Source organism: Capra hircus, chromosome 6 (assembly GCF_001704415.2).
Source record: "Capra hircus breed San Clemente chromosome 6, ASM170441v1, whole genome shotgun sequence".
Lineage (NCBI taxonomy): Eukaryota > Metazoa > Chordata > Mammalia > Artiodactyla > Bovidae > Capra > Capra hircus.
In genome coordinates, this window is record NC_030813.1 from 52,059,630 (window position 1) to 52,077,115 (window position 17,486).

A 17,486-nucleotide genomic window follows, 5' to 3' on the forward strand; every position below is an offset into this window, starting at 1 on the left:
TCAGGAGGGATGAGAGAGCCAAAGCTGCTGCAGCCCTTCTTACTTTTCCTACCTGAGAACCAAGATGTTACTGAGAGAAGGATCCTGTTCTTTCCCACAGATACCTCTCCACCTGAGAGGATGCAGCCTGTTGAAAATAGCAGGGAAAAGCCCCCCAGCAGTAAGGGTGCATGCTTTGGGAAGGTTATGCCTTGTTCACAGCTGCTGTCAGAGGAAGCTACTTGGGGTGGAGCAAACTGGGACAATGGCTAGAGTGGGTGGGCTAAGCAGGCCCTTTCTGGGTGGAACAGATATGAGAACATAACGTTTGGAGCAGGCAGCAGTCACAGGCACAGTCACCACCATTCTCCATCTGCTCATTGGTGTTTGTGATCCAACAGGGATTCAAAATTGGGAGAGCAGATGAGTTTGCGCTTTGCATATCTCAAGACTGTCATCTCACTCATTCTATTGTCTCCAAAGCCCATGGCCACCAGTTCCTGCAGAAAAGAGCAGACTGTTCCCATCATCACATCCAGAGTGACTTTGCCCAGGACGTACTGCCCCTGCCCTGATGTGTGGGTGAGCGACTTATCACTGACGCTGTCAGGTCAGCCAGGGTACAAGCATTCTCTGGCAATCTGGCTTCCTGCTTTTCATCCTGTTTTATAACCACCGTCTGTCCATACTTGTTCAGAACCTTCGTCTTGATGTCCTGAAGAGGCAGCTGGCTGAGGAGCCAGTCTGGTAGCTGCAGGAACAGCAACTCTTCCTCCTGCATGAGGCTTAGCTTCCTGAGCAGCCCTGAGGAAGATCCATCCTTTGGGAGGCCAAAGATCTTCCTGGCTACTCCAGGGGAGCCTTCATCTTGGTCTCCTTCTTCTCATCTCATGGCTTCTCTTTCATTTTCCCAGGAGGCACATCACCTCCAAGTCCTCTTCCTTAAAAAAGCCAGCTCAAGTGGGCCAGCTGCCATGGGCTTCTCTGGTGGCTCAGTTGGTAAAGAATCTGCCTGCAATGCAGCTTTGATCCCTGGTGGGAAGATTCCCTGGAGAAGAAAATAGCAACCCACTCCAGTATTCTTGCCTAGAAAATTTCAAAGACAGAGGAACCTGGCAGGCTACAGTCCCTTGGGTTGCAGAGTCGGATGCAACTTAGCAATTAAACTACCATCACATGGGCCAACGGTAGCTGCACAGGCATATATTGAGTGTCATTACTCAGCCTAAGGTCATCGATAAAACCATACTTTTCCTGCCTGCACAGGATTGGTTTTGTTTCTTCATCTGGCTCCCTATTGTTTTTTGCTTTTCTTGTAGTGAGAGGGCCCCATGTCCAACACATCCACGGTCATATCCCAGCTCCCCTATTACTTCATCATTTTGGTTATTCCTTGCTCAAAGTTGGAGTGGGATTGAATAATTTCTAGGGACTCCCAGTTCCATCCATAGCCCTCTTCCTGTTGGTCATTCACACTTTTTCAACACAGAGCACTGAGCTGGGCTCCCTGTGCTTCCCACTAGTTATCTATTTTACACATGGTAGTACATATATATGCTAATGATTCTCTCAAAATTCATCCCACCTTTCTCTTTTCCCCCTCTATGTCCACATGTCCATTCTCTACATCTGTGTCTCTATTCCTGCCCTGTAAATAGGTTCATCTGTACCATTTTTTCTAAGTTTCACACATATGAGTTAATATACAATATTTGTTTTTCTCTTTCTGACTTTCTTCACTCTGTATGACAGACTCTAGGTCCAAGCATGATTGTGACCTCTGGTTACACAAGTTTATGATAGCAGTAGGTAATTGCATTGAATCCATTATAGCAGCATATATTTCCAAAGAATATATTTTATAAGTAAAAATCTCTTAACTTTAATAATTATATTAATAAGTACTAAGCAAGCAATAGGAATTATAGAAAAATTAATATTTATTAAAAAATAACACACAAAGCCCAAATGCTTAAAACAATAAGCTCTTTTAAGCTCACATGTGTATGGGTTGGCTAGGGGATCACTAGTCTCTAACGGCCCAGAGATACACACTTGCACATCTGTATTTAGCAGCACGCGACTAGGTGGTTCTGTTTGTCCTGACTGGACTGTAAATTATGAGGGTTTCTTTTTCTTTTTTTTTAATTGTCTAGCAGGTTGGCTCACATTTACTTGTTCTCAGAGTACAGATAGAGAAACAAAAGTGAGAACACAGGCATTCAAGGACTCTTGATGTCTTGTTTGGAAATGGAATACTGGCATTTCTTTCATACTTTATTGACCACAGCAAATCACAAAGCCAGCCCATATTTAAACGTTCATGAAATAAGGTTCAACTCTTCTAAACTTACAATGCCTTGTTATATGTTATCAAAGGAATAGTCACAAGTAAGTAAATAGGATCTGGGAAGTTTTCATAAAAATTGAAAAATTTTTCAGTAATTTTGGTATGTTTTTTTGTGTGTGTGTGTGTGTTAATCTTTTTTCAATTTTTATTTTTGCTTTATTTTGCTTTACAATACTGTATTGGTTTTGCCATACATTGACATGAATCAGCCACAGGAGTACATGAATTCCCAATCCTGAATCACCCTCCCACCTCCTACCCCATATCATCTCTCTGGATCATCCCTGTGCACCGGCCCCAAGCATCCTGTATCCTGTATCGAACATAGACTGGTGATTCTTTCCTTACCTGATAGTATACATGTTTCAATGCCATTCTTCCAAATCATCCCACCCTCTCCCTCTACCGCAGAGTCTAAAAGTTTGTTCTATACATCTGTGTCTCTTTTGCTGTCTCGCATAGAGGGTTATCATTACCATCTTTCTAAATTCCATATATATGTGTTAGTATACTGCATTGGTGTTTTCCTTTCTGGCTTACTTCACTCTGTATAATAGGCTCCAGTTTCATCCACCTTGTTAGAACTGATTCAAATGTATTCTTTTTAATGGCTGAGTAATACTCCATTGTGTATATGTACCACCGCTTTCTTATCCATTCATCTGCTGATGGACATCTAGGTTGTTTCCATGTCCTGGCTATTATAAACAGTGCTGTGATGAACATTGGGGTACACGTGTCTCTTTCAAGCCTGGCTTCCTCAGTGTGTATGCCCAGCAGTGGGATTGCTGGGTCATAAGGCAGTTCTATTTGCAATTTTTTAAGGAATCTCCACACTGTTCTCCATAGTGGCTGTACCAGTTTGCATTCCCACCAATAGTATAAGAGGGTTCCCTTTTCTCCACACCCTCTCCAGCATTTATTGCTTGTAGACATTTGGATCGCTGCCATTCTGACTGGTGTGAAATGGTACGTCATTGTGGTTTTCATTTGCATTTCTCTGATAATGAGTGAAGTTGAACATATTTCCATGTGTTTGTTAACCACCCATATGTCTTCTTTGGAGAAATGTCTGTTTAGTTCTTTGGCCCATTTTTTGATTGGGTCGTTTATTTTTCTGGACTTGAGCTGCAGGAGTTGCTTGTATATTTTTGAAATTAGTTGTTTGTCAGTTGTCTCATTTGCTATTATTTTCTCCCATTCAGAAGGCTGTCTTTTCACCTTGCTTATAGTTTCCTTTGTTGTGCAGAAGCTTCTAATATTAATTAGATCCCATTTGTTTATTTTTGCTTTTATTTCCAATATTCTGGGAGGTGGGTCATAGATGATCCTGCTGTGATTTATGTCAGAGAGTGTTTTGCCTATGTTCTCCTCTAGGAGTTTTATAGTTTCTGGTCTTACATTTAGATCTTTAATCCATTTTGAATTTATTTTTGTGTATGGTGTTAGAAAGTGATCTAGTTTCATTCTTTTACAAGTGGTTAACCAGTTATCCCAGCACCACTTGTTAAAGAGATTGTCTTTAATCCATTGCATATTCTTGCCTCCTTCCTTGAAGATAAGGTGTCCATAGGTGTATGGATTTATCTCTGGCCTTTCTATTTTGTTCCATTGATCTATATCTCTGTCTTTGTGCCAGTACAATACTGTCTTGATGACCGTGGCTTTGTAGTAGAGCCTGAAGTCAGGCAGGTTGATTGCTCCAGTTCCATTCTTCTTTCTCAAGATTGCTTTGGCTATTCGAGGTTTTTTGTATTTCCATACAAATCTTGAAATTATTTGTTCTAGCTCCGTGAAAAATACCGCTGGTAGCTTGATAGGGATTGCATTGAATCTGTAGATTGCTTTGGGTAGTATACTCATTTTCACTATATTGATTCTTCCGATCCATGAACATGGTATATTTCTCCATCTATTAGTGTCCTCTTTGATTTCTTTCATCAGTGTTTTATAATTTTCTATATATAGGTCTTTAGTTTCTTTAGGTAGATATATTCCTATGTATTTCATCATTTTCGTTGCAATGGTGAATGGAATTGTTTCCTTAATTTCTTTTTCTACTTTCTCATTATTAGTGTATAGGAATGCAAGGGATTTCTGTGTGTTGATTTGATATCCTGCAACTTTACTATATTCATTGATTAGCTCTAGTAATTTTCTGGTGGAGTCTTTAGGGTTTTCTATGTAGAGGATCATGTCATCTGCAAACAGTGAGAGTTTTACTTCTTCTTTTCCAATTTGGATTCCTTTTATTTCTTTTTCTGCTCTGATTGCTGTGGCCAAAACTTCCAGAACTATGTTGAATAGTAGTGGTGAAAGTGGGCACCCTTGTCTTGTTCCTGACTTTAGGGGAAATGCTTTCAATTTTTCACCATTGAGGATAATATTTGCTGTGGGTTTGTCATATATAGCTTTTATTATGTTGAGGTATGGTCCTTCTATTCCTGCTTTCTGGAGAGTTTTTATCATAAATGGGTGTTGAATTTTGTCAAAGGCCTTCTCTGCATCTATTGAGATAATCATATGGCTTTTATTTTTCAATTTGTTAATGTGGTGAATTACATTGATTGATTTACGGATATTGAAGAATCCTTGCATCCCTGGGATAAAGCCCACTTGGTCATGATGTATGATCTTTTTAATGTGTTGTTGCATTCTGATTGCTAGAATTTTGTTGAGGATTTTTGCATCTATGTTCATCAGTGATGTTGGCCTGTAGTTTTCTTTTTTTGTGGCATCTTTGTCTCGTTTTGGTATTAGGGTGATGGTGGCCTCATAGAATGAGTTTGGAAGTTTACCTTCTTCTGCAATTTTCCTGAAGAGTTTGAGTAGGATAGGTGTTAGCTCTTCTCTAATTTTTTTATAGAATTCAGCTGTGAAGCTGTCTGGACCTGGGCTTTTGTTTGCTGGAAGATTTCTGATTACTTCAATTTCCATGCTTGTGATGGGTCTGTTAAGATTTTCTATTTCTTCCTAGTTCAGTTTTGGAAAGTTGTACTTTTCTAAGAATTTGTCCATTTCTTCCATGCTGTCCATTTTATTGGCATCTAATTGCTGATAGTAGTCTCTTATGATCCTTTGTATTTCTGTGTTGTCTGTTGTGATCTCTCCATTTTCATTTCTAATTTTATTGATTTGATTTTTCTCCCTTTGTTTCTTGATGAGTCTGGCTAATGGTTTGTCAATTGTATTTATCTTTTCAAAGAACCAGCTTTTGGCTTTGTTGATTTGTGCTATGGTCTCTTTTGTTTCTTTTGCATTTATTTCTGCCCTAATTTTTAAGATTTCTTTCCTTCTACTAACTCTGGGGTTCTCCATTTCTTCCTTTTCTAGTTGCTTTAGGTGTAGAGTTAGGTTATTTATTTGACTTTTTTCTTGTTTCTTGAGGTATGTCTGTATTGCTATAAACTTTCCTCTTAGCACTGCTTTTATAGTGTCCCACAGGTTTTGGGTTGTTGTGATTTCATTTTCATTCGCTTCTATGCATATTTTGATTTCTCTTTTGATTTCTTCTGTGATTTGTTGGTTATTCAGAAGTGTGTTGTTCAGCCTCCATATTTTGGAATTTTTAATAGTTTTTTCTCCTGTAATTGAGATCTAATCTTAATGCATTATGGTCAGAAAAGATGCTTGGAATGACTTCAATTTTTTGAATTTATCAAGGTTAGATTTATGGCCCAGGATGTTGTCTATCCTGGAGAAGGTTCCGTGAGCACTTGAGAGAAAGGTGAAATTCATTGTTTTGGGGTGAAATGTCCTCTAGATATCAGTTAGGTCTTACTGGTCGTTTGTATCATTTAAAGTTTTTTGTTTCCTTGTTAATTTGCTGTTTAGTTGATCTGTCCATAGGTGTGAGTGGGGTATTAAAGTCCCCTGCTATTATTGTGTTATTGTTAATTTCCCCTTTCATACTTGTTAGCATTTGTCTTACATATTGTGGTGCTCCTATATTGGGTGCATATATATTTATAATTGTTATATCTTCTTCTTGGATTGATCCTTTAATCATTATGCAGTGGCCTTATCTGTCTCTTTTCACAGCCTTTGTTTTAAAGTCTATCTTATCGGATATGAGTATTGCCACTCCTGCTTTCTTTTGGTCTCTATTTGCGTGGAATATCTTTTTCCAGCCCTTCACTTTCAGTCTGTATGTGTCTGTTGTTTTGAGGTGGGTCTCTTGTAGGCAGCATATATAGGGGTTTTGTTTTTGTTTCCATTCAACCAGTCTTTGCCTTTTGGTTGGGGCATTCAACCCATTTACGTTTAAGGTAATTATTGATAAGTATGATCCTGTTGCCATTTAATTATTGTTAGGGTTCGGGTTTATATGCCCTTTTTCTGTTTCCTGTCTAGAGAATATCCTTTAGTATTTGTTGGAGAGCTGGTTTGGTGGTGCTGAATTCTCTCAGCTTTTGCTTGTCTGTAAAGCTTTTGATTTCTCCTTCATATTTGAATGAGATCCTTGCTGGGTACAGTAATCTGCGCTGTAGGTTATTTTCTTTCATCACTTTAAGTATGTCTTGCCTTTCCCTCCTGGCCTGAAGTGTTTCTATTGAAAGATCAGCTGTTATCCTTATGGGAATCCCCTTGTGTGTTATTTATTGTTTTTCCCTTGCTGCTTTTAAAATTTGTTCTTTGTATTTGATTTTTGTTAACTTGATTAATATGTGTCTTGGGGTTTTTTGCCTTGGGTTTATCCTGTTAGGGACTCTCTGGTTTTCTTGGACTTGGGTGATTATTTCCTTCCCCATTTTATGGAAGTTTTCAACTATAATGTCCTCAAGTGTTTTCTCATGGTCTTTCTTTTTGTCTTCTTCTTCTGGGACTCTTATAATTCGAATGTTGGAGCGTTTCATATTGTCCTGAAGGTCTCTGAGATTGTCCTCATTTCTTTTAATTCATTTCTCTTTTTTCCTCTCTGATTCATTTATTTCTACCATTCTATCCTCTACTTCACTAAACCTATATCTGCCTCCGATATTCTACTATTTGTTGCCTCTAGAGTGTTTCTGATCTCATTTATTGCATTATTCATTATATATTGATTCTTTTTTTTATTTCTTCTAGGTCCTTGTTAAACCTTTCTTGCATCTTCTCAGTCCTTGTCTCCAGGCTATTTATCTGTGATTCCATTTTGAGTTCAAGATTTTGGATCATTTTCACTATCATTATTTGGAATTCTTTCTCAGGTAGATTCCCTATCTCTTCCTCTTTTGTTTGGTTTGGTGGGCTTTTCTCCTGTTTCTTTACTGCTGGGTATTCCTCTGTCTCCTCTTCTTGGTTATATTGCTGCATTTGGGGTGGCCTTTCTGTATTCTGGGAATTTGTGGAGTTCTCTTTGTTATGGAGTTTCCTCACTGTGGGTAGGGTTGTATCAGTGGATTGTCAAGGTTTCTTGGTTAGGGAAGCTTGTGTCGGAGTTCTGGTGGGTAGAGCTGGATTTCTTCTCTCTGGAGTACAATGAAATGTCCAGTAATGAATTATGAGACATCTATGGTTTTGGAGTAACTTGAACTGCCTGTATATTGAAGCTCAGGGCTGTGTTCCTGTGTTGCTGGAGAATTTGCGTGGTATGTCTTTCTCTGGAACTTGTTGGCCCTTGGGTGGTGCTTGGTTTTAGTGTAGGTATGGAAGCGTTTGATAAGCTCTTATTGATTAATGTTCCCTGGATTCAGGAGTTCTCTGATATTCTCAGGATTTGGACTTAAGCCTCCTGCTTCTGGTTTTCAGTTTTATTTTTACAGTAGCCTTAAGACTTCTCCATCTATACAGCACCGATGATGAAACAACTAGATTAAAGATGAAAAGTTTCTCCACATTGAAGGACACCCAGAGAGGTTTACTGAGTTACATGGAGAAGAGAAGAGGGAGGGGATAGTTAGAGGTGACTGGAATGAGATGAGGTGGGATCAAAAGAGGAGAGAGAAAGCTAGCCAGTAATCACTTCCTTATGTATGCTCTTTAGTCTGGACCACTCAGAGATGTTCACAGAGTTATACAGGGAAGAGGAGAGGGAGGAAGTAGACAGAAGTGACCAGGAGGATAAAATAGGGAAATGAAAAGGAGAGAGACAGATCCAGCCAGTAACCAGTTCCCATCGTCTGGAACACACAGAGATTCACACAAAGTTGAGTTGAGAAGAGAAGGGGGAAGGAGGAGACAGAGACAACCTGGTGGAGAAAAAGAAGAGTCCAAATAAGAAGAGAGTGGTCAAGCCAGTAATCTCACTCTCAGGTAAACTTGGGTACTGAAGATTGGGTTTTGAAAAGTAGAAAATTGACAACAAATACCAAAAAGCAAAGATTAAAAATCTAGAGTAGAGGTTGGATTTTAAAAAGTACAATATTAAAGAAAAGAAGAAGAAGAAGAAAAAAAAGTCATGAGAATTATTAAAATACAACAACAACAACCACACACAAAAATATATATATGTCGTTTGCTTTAAAAATAGGGTCTTTTTTTTTTTGAAAAGTAATAGTAGGTTATAAAAATTAAAATTAAAGGAGAAATAGAGGACTTAAAAATTTAAAAAAAAAGTTTAAAAAAGGAGAAGAAAAATAAAAAAGAAAAAACAATCAAACAACAACATCAACAACAACAACAAAAAAAGAGAATGGTCGTAAATATAGTAAAGATATTTCTGGGACTTTCTCTGGTGTTGTGGTCAGTGTGCGGTCACTTCCAAGGCGGTTCCCTGTTTAGCTTTTTCTGTTTGTTGGTCTCTTCAGTGTCTGATTTCTGCCCTCACACAAGGGAGGTGGTGGTGGACTTTTTTTTTTTTTTTAGACTCACTTTTTCAGTCGTGCTGTGGGGAGGGAGGGATGCTGCAAACAAATAACACTGGTGTGTGCTCGCAGTGTCTCAGCCACGCTGGGCATGCCCCTGCACATGGTGCACTCTGCTCAGGCTCTATGTTGCTCCTCCAGGAACCGTCTGAGGCTTGTCCTAGGCTGCATGCACTTCCCTGGTCTAAGCAGCTCAGGCTCGGCTCTCAGGTAGCCCTCAGAGGTGCAGGTTCGGTTGGGCCTGTGTTTTGTGCCCTTCCCAGGACCGAGTAGCTCAGGTGTTCGGCAAGCGTGGTCACTGTGACTTATCGCCTGTCCCTGCTGCTCAGTTTTCTGGGTGTACTGCTGGCGCCCTTGTCAGGCAGATGGTGACAGTCCAGAACCCCAAGAAGTCTTCGTTAGGAAAGAAGCCTGCTTGCAGTTTGGTAGGTAAAGTCTCTCCAGGGCTGTGACTGCCCCCTTCCAGCCCTTACAGCTCTGGCTGCCTGTCACCGGCGGGGGATGGTCTGCAGTGGGCTATTTCTGTTCCATCCTTTGTTCTGTGCACAGTCCCGGCAGTGTCTTATGTTAGAGCTTTTCTTGTGGTAGCTATCCCACAGTCTGGTATGCTAGCCCAAGTTAGTTTGCTCTAACATTTGGGGTTATATTCTGGGCATTCTGGCCCAATTCTTAAAAAGCACTGCAGCTCGCGCCTCCCTGCCAGCCCCCACTTGCTAGTGGCGGATGCAGGCATCTGCACTGCTTCTCTGCTGAAGGAGTTACCATTGGGCTTGTAATCTGTTGGTTTTAATTATTTATTTATTTTTCTTCCCTGTTATGTTGCCCTCTGTGCTTCCAAGGCTTGCCACAGATTCGGCAGTGAGAGTGTTTCCTGGTGTTTGGAAACTTTTCTCTTTTTAAGACTCTTCCCAGGACGGGACTTCCTTCCCAGCATGGAGCTCCCTCCCTACCTTCTTTGTCTCTTTTTTCATCTTTTATATTTTTTCCGACCTGTTTTTGAAGACAATGATGTGCTTCTCTGGGTGCCTGATGTCCTCTGCCAGCATTCAGAAGTTGTTCTGTAGAATTTACTCAGCGTTGAAATGTTCTTTTGATGAATTTGTGGGAGAGAAAGTGGTCTCCCGTCCTATTCCCTCTCCATCTTCTGAATCTCCCCTGTGTGTGTTAATCTTTGAAGATAAAAAGTAAACTTGTCTCTGAAAATTTTAACAATTTTAGGTATGCATGGCTTTTATTTCTGTATCATTTTAAAAATTTTTATATAGTTTTTTTGGGATATTTTAGTAATAGTTTAGTAATAACAAAGGACTGTCTAGTCAAGGCTATAGTTTTTCCCGTGCTCATGTATGGATGTGAAAGTTGGACTATGAAGAAAGCTGAGTGCCGAAGAATTGATGCTTTTGAACTGTGGTGTTGAAGAAGACTCTTGAGAGTCCCTTGGACTGCAAGGAGATCCAACCAGTCCATCCTAAAGGAGATCAGTCCTGGGTGTTCTTTGGAAGGACTGATGCTGAAATTGAAACTCCAATACTTTGGCCGCCTGATGCGAAGAGTTGACTCATTGGAAAAGACCCTGATGCTGTGAGGGATTGGGGGCAGGAGGAGAAGGAGAAGACAGAGGATGAGATGGCTGGATGGCATCATTGACTCGATGGACATAAGTTTGAGTGAACTCTGGGAGTTGGTGATGGACAAGGGAGCCTGGCATGCTATGATTCATGGGGTCGCAAAGAGTCGGACACGACTGAGCAACTGAACTGAACTGAACTGAATAGTCAAGTCAACTGAATAGTCAAGTTTGATGCTTATCTACTTGAAGTTTTAGTCTCTCAGTCATGTCCGACTCTTTGTTACTCAATGGACTTCAGCTTGCCAGGCTCATCTTTTCATGGAATTCTCTAGGTAACAATACTGGAGTGGGTAGTCATTCTCTTCTCCAGGGGATCTTTCTGACCCAGGGACTGAACCCAGCTCTCCCATGTTGCAGTCAGATTCTTTACTGTCTGAGTCATCAGGGTCTATATAATTGGCTGCTATTATTATTTTCCTAAAAATTAGCATATTTATATTCTTATCTAATAATTAACTTCATCTCATAAGTTTTGAGAAGCTAAAACTTTTCTATATTTAAGGATAAAGATTTTCTAATTTAAAGTATGGGTTCTGTCATTTTTGATACAAATTATTTATTCAGTTCAGTTCAGTTCAGATGCTCAGTTGTTCCGACTCTTTGCAACTCCATGAATTGCAGCACACAAGGCCTCCCTGTCCATCACCAACTCCCACAGTTCACTCAAACTCACATCCATCGAGTCTGTGATGCCATCCAGCCATCTCAACCTCTGTCGTTCCCTTCCCTTCTCTTCCTGCCCCTAATCTCTCCCAACATCAGTCTTTTCCAGTGAGTCAGCTCTTCGCATGAGTTGGCCAAAGTACTGGAGTTTCAGCTGGATCTCCTTGCAGTTCAAGGGACTCTCAAGATCTTCTCCAACATCACAGTTCAAAAGCATCAATTCTTCGATGCTCAGCTTTCTCCACAGTCCAACTCTCACATCCATACATGATCACTGGAAAAAACAGCCTTGACTAGATGGACCTTTGTTGGCAAAGTAATGTCTCTGTTTTTCAATATGCTATCTAGGTTGGTTATAACTTTTCTTCCAAGGAGTAAGCATCTTCTAATTTCATGGCTGCAATCACCATCTGCAGTGATTTTGGAGCCCCGAAAAATGAAGTTTGACACTGTTTCCACTGTTTCCTCATCTATTTCCCATGAAGTGATAGGACCAGATGCCATGATCTTTGTTTTCTGAATGTTGAGCTTTAAGCCAACTTTTTCACTCTCCATTTTCATTTTCATCAAGAGGCTTTTTAATTCCTTTTCACTTTCTGCTATAAGAGTAGTGTTATCTGCATATCTGAGGTTATTGATATTTCTCACAGCAATCTTGATTCCAGCTTGTGCTTCCTCCAGCCCAGCGTTTCTCATGATCTACTCTGCATATAAGTTAAATAAGCAGGGTGATAATATAGAGCCTTGACGTACTCCTTTTCCTATTTGGAACCAGTCTGTTGTTCCATGTCCAGTTCTAACTGTTGCTTCCTAACCTGCATATAGGTTTCTCAAGAGGCAGGTCAGGTGGTCTGTTATACCCATTGTTGGTTACTACGAGTGAAATGACACAGAACATACAAGACATACAAGACGCACACAAGAGACATATACTCTGGCCAGAGGGACAAGAACTGGGCAAACTAATTGCCATTTATTATTATAAAGCCCTCCTTGAGCAGAATTCCAGACTGTAAGAATAAGCCTTTTCAGTACAGTGCAGGTGCATACATGTTATCGAACAGCAAAGGGGAGTGAAATCTCTGTCTACTGCAGAGTCTGCACAAAGCCCTCATCTCCTTCTTATCTCAAGAAGGGAGTGCTCCCTTGTTTGCAAGGGACCATTAAACTCAAGGCTGTGTCCAGACTCTTTGGCAGAACGCCTCGTATGCAAGGACGCTAAGCCTGAGCAGAGAGAACCATTTGCAAGCATATCTCTGCTACCCTATTAACCCTTCACCCATCTCTTTCAGAATTTCCCACAGTTTATTGTGATCCACACAGTCAAAGGATTTGGCATAGTCAATAAAGCAGAAAGAGATGTTTTTCTGGAACTCTCTTGCTTTTTCGATTATCTAGTGGATTTTGTCAATTTGATCTCTGGTTCTTCTGCATTTTCTAAAACCAGCTTGCATAACTGGAAGCTCATGCTTCACGTATTATTGATCCTGACTTGGAGAGTTTTGAGCATTACTTTACTAGCATATGTGATGAGTGCAATTGTGTGGTAGTTTGAGCATTCTTTGGCATTGCCTTTCTTTGTGATTGGAAGGAAAACTGACCTTTTCCAGTCCTGTGGTCACTGCTGAATTTTCCAAATTTGCTGGCATTTTGAGTGCAGCACTTTCACAGCATCATCTTTTAGGATTTGAAATAGCTCAGCTGGAATTCCATTACCTCCACTAGCTTTGCTTTGTTCATAGTGATGTTTTCTAAGGCCCACTTGACTTCACATTCTAGGATGTCTGGCTCTAGGTGAGTGATCACACCATCGTGATTATCTTGGTCGTGAAGGCTTTTTTGTACACTCCTTCTGTGTATTCTTGCCATCTTTTAAAACCTTCTGCTTCTATTAGGTCCATATCATTTCTGTCCTTTATCAAGCCCATCTTTGAAATATTCCCTTGGTCTCTAATTTTCTTGACGAGATCTCTTGTCTTTTCCATTCTATTGTTTTCTTCTATTTCTTTGCATTGATCACTGAGGAAGGCTTTCTTAGCTCTCCTTGCTATTCTTTGGAACTCTGCATTCAAATGGGTATATCTTTCCTTTTCTCCTTTGCTTTTCACTTCTCTTCTTTTCACAACTATTTGAAAGGCCTCCCCAGACAGCCGTTTTGCTCTTTTTCATTTCTTTTCCATGGGATGGTCTCGATCCCTGTCTCCTGTGCAATGTCACGAACCTCCATCCATAATTCATTAGGCACTCTATCTATCAGATCTAGGCCCTTAAATCTATTTCTCACTTCCACTGTATAATCATAAGGGATTTGATTTAGGTCATACATACATAGTCTAGTGGTTTTCCCTATTTTCTTCAATTTTAGTCTGAATTTGACAATAAGGAGTTCATGATCTGAGCCACAGTCAACTCCTGGTCTTGTTTTTGCCGACTGTATAGAGCTTCTCCATCTTTGGCTGCAAAGAATAAAATCAATCTGATTTTGGTGTTGACCATCTGGTGATGTCCATGTGTAGAGTCTTCTCTTGTGTTGTTGGAAGAGGGTGTTTGCTATGACCAGTGCATTCTCTTGGCAAAACTGTATTAGACTTTGCCCTGCTTCATTCCGTATTTCAAGGGCAAATTTTCCTGTTACTCCAGGTATTTCTTGACTTTATACTTTTGCATTCTAGTCCCCTATAATGAAACAGATATCTTTTTTGGGTGTTAGTTCTAAAAGTTCTTGTAGGTCTTCATAGAACCATTCAACTTCAGCTTCTTCAGTGTTACTGGTTGAAGCATAGACTTGGATTTAGTGTGTTTTTAATTTTTTTAAATGTATTTGAAATATCTAAACTTTTATATATATTTTCTAGCATAATAGCGCATTATCCAGAGAATGTAAACTGAATCTTTATATAGATGATTCTCACTGCAGTCCATAAAGTCAGAAAGAGTATGACACATCTGGGCCACTGAACAACAGCAAATGTACTATAGAAGTAAGTCAGACAGGCACGAAATAATACATACTTATGCTTCCATTCATATATAAAATTCAAAACAAGCCAAACTATTGCTTATCTTTGGAGAGGATATAGTGACTAAGTGAAGGCATAATGGAGACTTTGACAAGGCTGGTGATATTTTCCTTCTTGACCAAGGTTCTACTTGCAATTGGTAATTTGTGAAAATTCATTAAGCTGTTTATACTTGTGATTTGTGCACATTTTAGTACACTTGTTATATTTCAGTTAGAAGTTGGAAATCTCAATGAACTTGTTTATAGCAGATTCTATAGAGCTGAAGAGAGGATTAGTAGGATAAATATCAATTTAAGGAGTTAGGAGTTTACAGCATAGAGATTCAAAGAGATAAAATTATGAATAAGAGTTTACAAGATATGTAGAAGAAAATGAGAATGCTACAATTACACATTCATATTTCTAATAATATCTTTGCCACTCCTCTCATCAGAGCAAAGAGTCTAGTCCCTCAAGGCTTGAATCTGGTATGACCACCTGACCTGCCTCTTGAGAAATCTGTATGCAGGCCAGGAAGTAACAGTTAGAACTGGACATGGAACAACAGACTGGTTCCAAATAGGAAAAGGAGTATGTCAAGGCTGTATATTGTCACCCTGCTTCTTTAACTTATATGCAGATTACATCATGAGAAACGCTGGACTGGAAGAAACACAAGCTGGAATCAAGATTGCCGGGAGAAATATCAATCACCTCAGATATGCAGATGACACCAACCTTATGGCAGAAAGTGAAGAGGAACTAAAAAGCCTCTTGATGAAAGTAAAAGAGGAGAGTTAAAAAGTTGTCTTAAAGCTCAACATTCAGAAAACGAAGATCATGGCATCTGGTCCCATCATTTCATGGGAAATAGATGAGGAAACAGTGGAAACAGTGCCAAACTTTATTTTGGGGGGGCTCCAAAATCACTGCAGATGGTGATTGCAGCCATGAAATTAGCAGACGTTTACTCCTTGGAAAAAATTATGAGCAACCTAGATAGCATATTCAAAAGCAGAGACATTACTTTGCCGACTAAGGTCCATCTAGTCAAAGCTATTGTTTTTCCTGTGGTCATGTATGGTTGAGAGAGTTGGACTGTGAAGAAGGCTGAGCACTGAAGAATTGATGCTTTTGAACTGTGGTGTTGGAGAAGACTCTTGAGAGTCCCTTGGACTGCAAGGAGATCCAACCACTCCATCCTAAAGGAGATCAGTCCTGGGTGTTCTTTGGAAGGAATGATGCTAAAGCTGAAGCTGCAGTTCTTTGGCCACCTCATGTGAAGAGTTGACTCATTGGAAAAGACTTTGATGCTGAGAGTGATTGGGGGCAGGAGGAGAAGGGGACGACAGAGGATGAGATGGCTGGATGGCATCACTGACTCGATGGATGTGAGCCTGAGTGAACTCCGGGAGCTGGTGATGGACAGGGAGGCCTGGCGTGCTACAATTCATGGGGTCGCAAGAGTCGGACATGACTGAGCGCCTGAACTGACCTGAACTGAACTGAACTGAACTATGTATTTAAAATTTTTTTCTTTCATTATTATTTTGTGCCAATGAGAATTGTCATTAGGATATACCTACTTATGCTGGTTAATAGTACCTACACTTATTTGATGCGGACCTGGTCAGTTCAACTGTGATTTTTTGTTTTCTTTTGTTTGTGGTGGAATGAAGCAGAATATCCAAATCTTATCATTATAGAGATTGTTCTTTCATTTATTCAACAACCATGCACTGTTCACAGTGAGTAAGTTACACCAGATAAAAAATGAAGAGCTCAGAAGGCCCTCCTATGCCTTTATCATCTTGCTTTCACTATACTTCCCTTCAGTCAATCAGTTCCTACTATGTTAGCCTCCTTGCTGTCCTTCAGTGACAGAAGTTTGTCCCTTTTTCCTGAAAAGTTCTTTTTCAGCATAACTGTATGCCAGGCTTTCTTTTGTCTTTTTCAGCCCTTTGGTCAAATGTCATTCTATTAGCAACTTATTCCTTCATTAACTGCATCCCTCCCTATGACAATTTCATATTTCCCCCCACAGCACTTATCATCATTAACAGATAATTTTGAAAAACAGTATTATTTGCTGTCCATGTTCTCCCTTATCTTCCTTCCTGAAAGCAAACTTCAAAATGACATGTGCTTTTGTTTTCATTACTATAATGTTCTTAGTACTTGGAACAGTTCCTAATCATAGTAGGTACACAAATATGATTTTTGAATGAATGGATATATGAACTAATAGTGCACAGTGAAATCAGCCTTTGATTTCAAAAAAGGGAAACCCAAGCACTGTGGTGGCTTATAATAAAGTTTTATTTATTGCATTGGCTAAATATCCCAATCTCATTCTAGGAGTTGATGCAGCCTTCACCATCAGACACATTGCCTTTCAGGGATTAAGCCAACTTCACACTGTTTCTTAAATTCTCCCACTCAAAAATGATAAATAGAAAGCTCAGTCACATTTCCCTGTTTCCAGAATATAGTTTTTAGCTACCTGTGCCAAAGAAGGCAGGCTGGGATAATGGCAGAGATCATATTTGTATACAGTGTTTAGGAAAGACCTCCTAGAGAAAATAACAGTTGAACTGAGCTCAGATTTCTTTCTAGAGGCCATCAACTATGGTGTTCTAAGACATGATTTAGATCCAAGTTCTATGTTATCTGCCAAAAATTAATAGAGTTAACCTTATTTCTCAGTATTATGGCATTAAGTGAGATATTTCATAGCATAACTTAGCACAGGCTCTAGAAATTAATAAATACTAAAAAATGCTGTCTATTATTTATATCATTATCACTGATATTTAAAGTCTTTTTGAATCAAACAGTAAGTCTTTCTTCAAACAGTGAAATATAAAAACATATCTAAAGGGAGTAGATCATACTGGATGGATTTTTTTCATAAAGAGGACCATTCATAATTGTAGGACCCACTAAAAAGAGGTAAGCTTTGAATCATGTTTGGTTGAAACACTGGCTACACACTAATCTGTATGAAAGGTGGATAATGCTCTTGAAATCAGAGCAATGATGGGAGCACACATAGAATATATTGAAACAAGTTATTT

General features: G+C 39.6%; 1 pseudogene; it reads right to left on the reverse strand.

Annotated features, from left to right (window-relative positions):
- Positions 263-17,486, reverse strand: part of LOC102172249 — a 57,158-nt pseudogene continuing 39,934 nt past the window's right edge.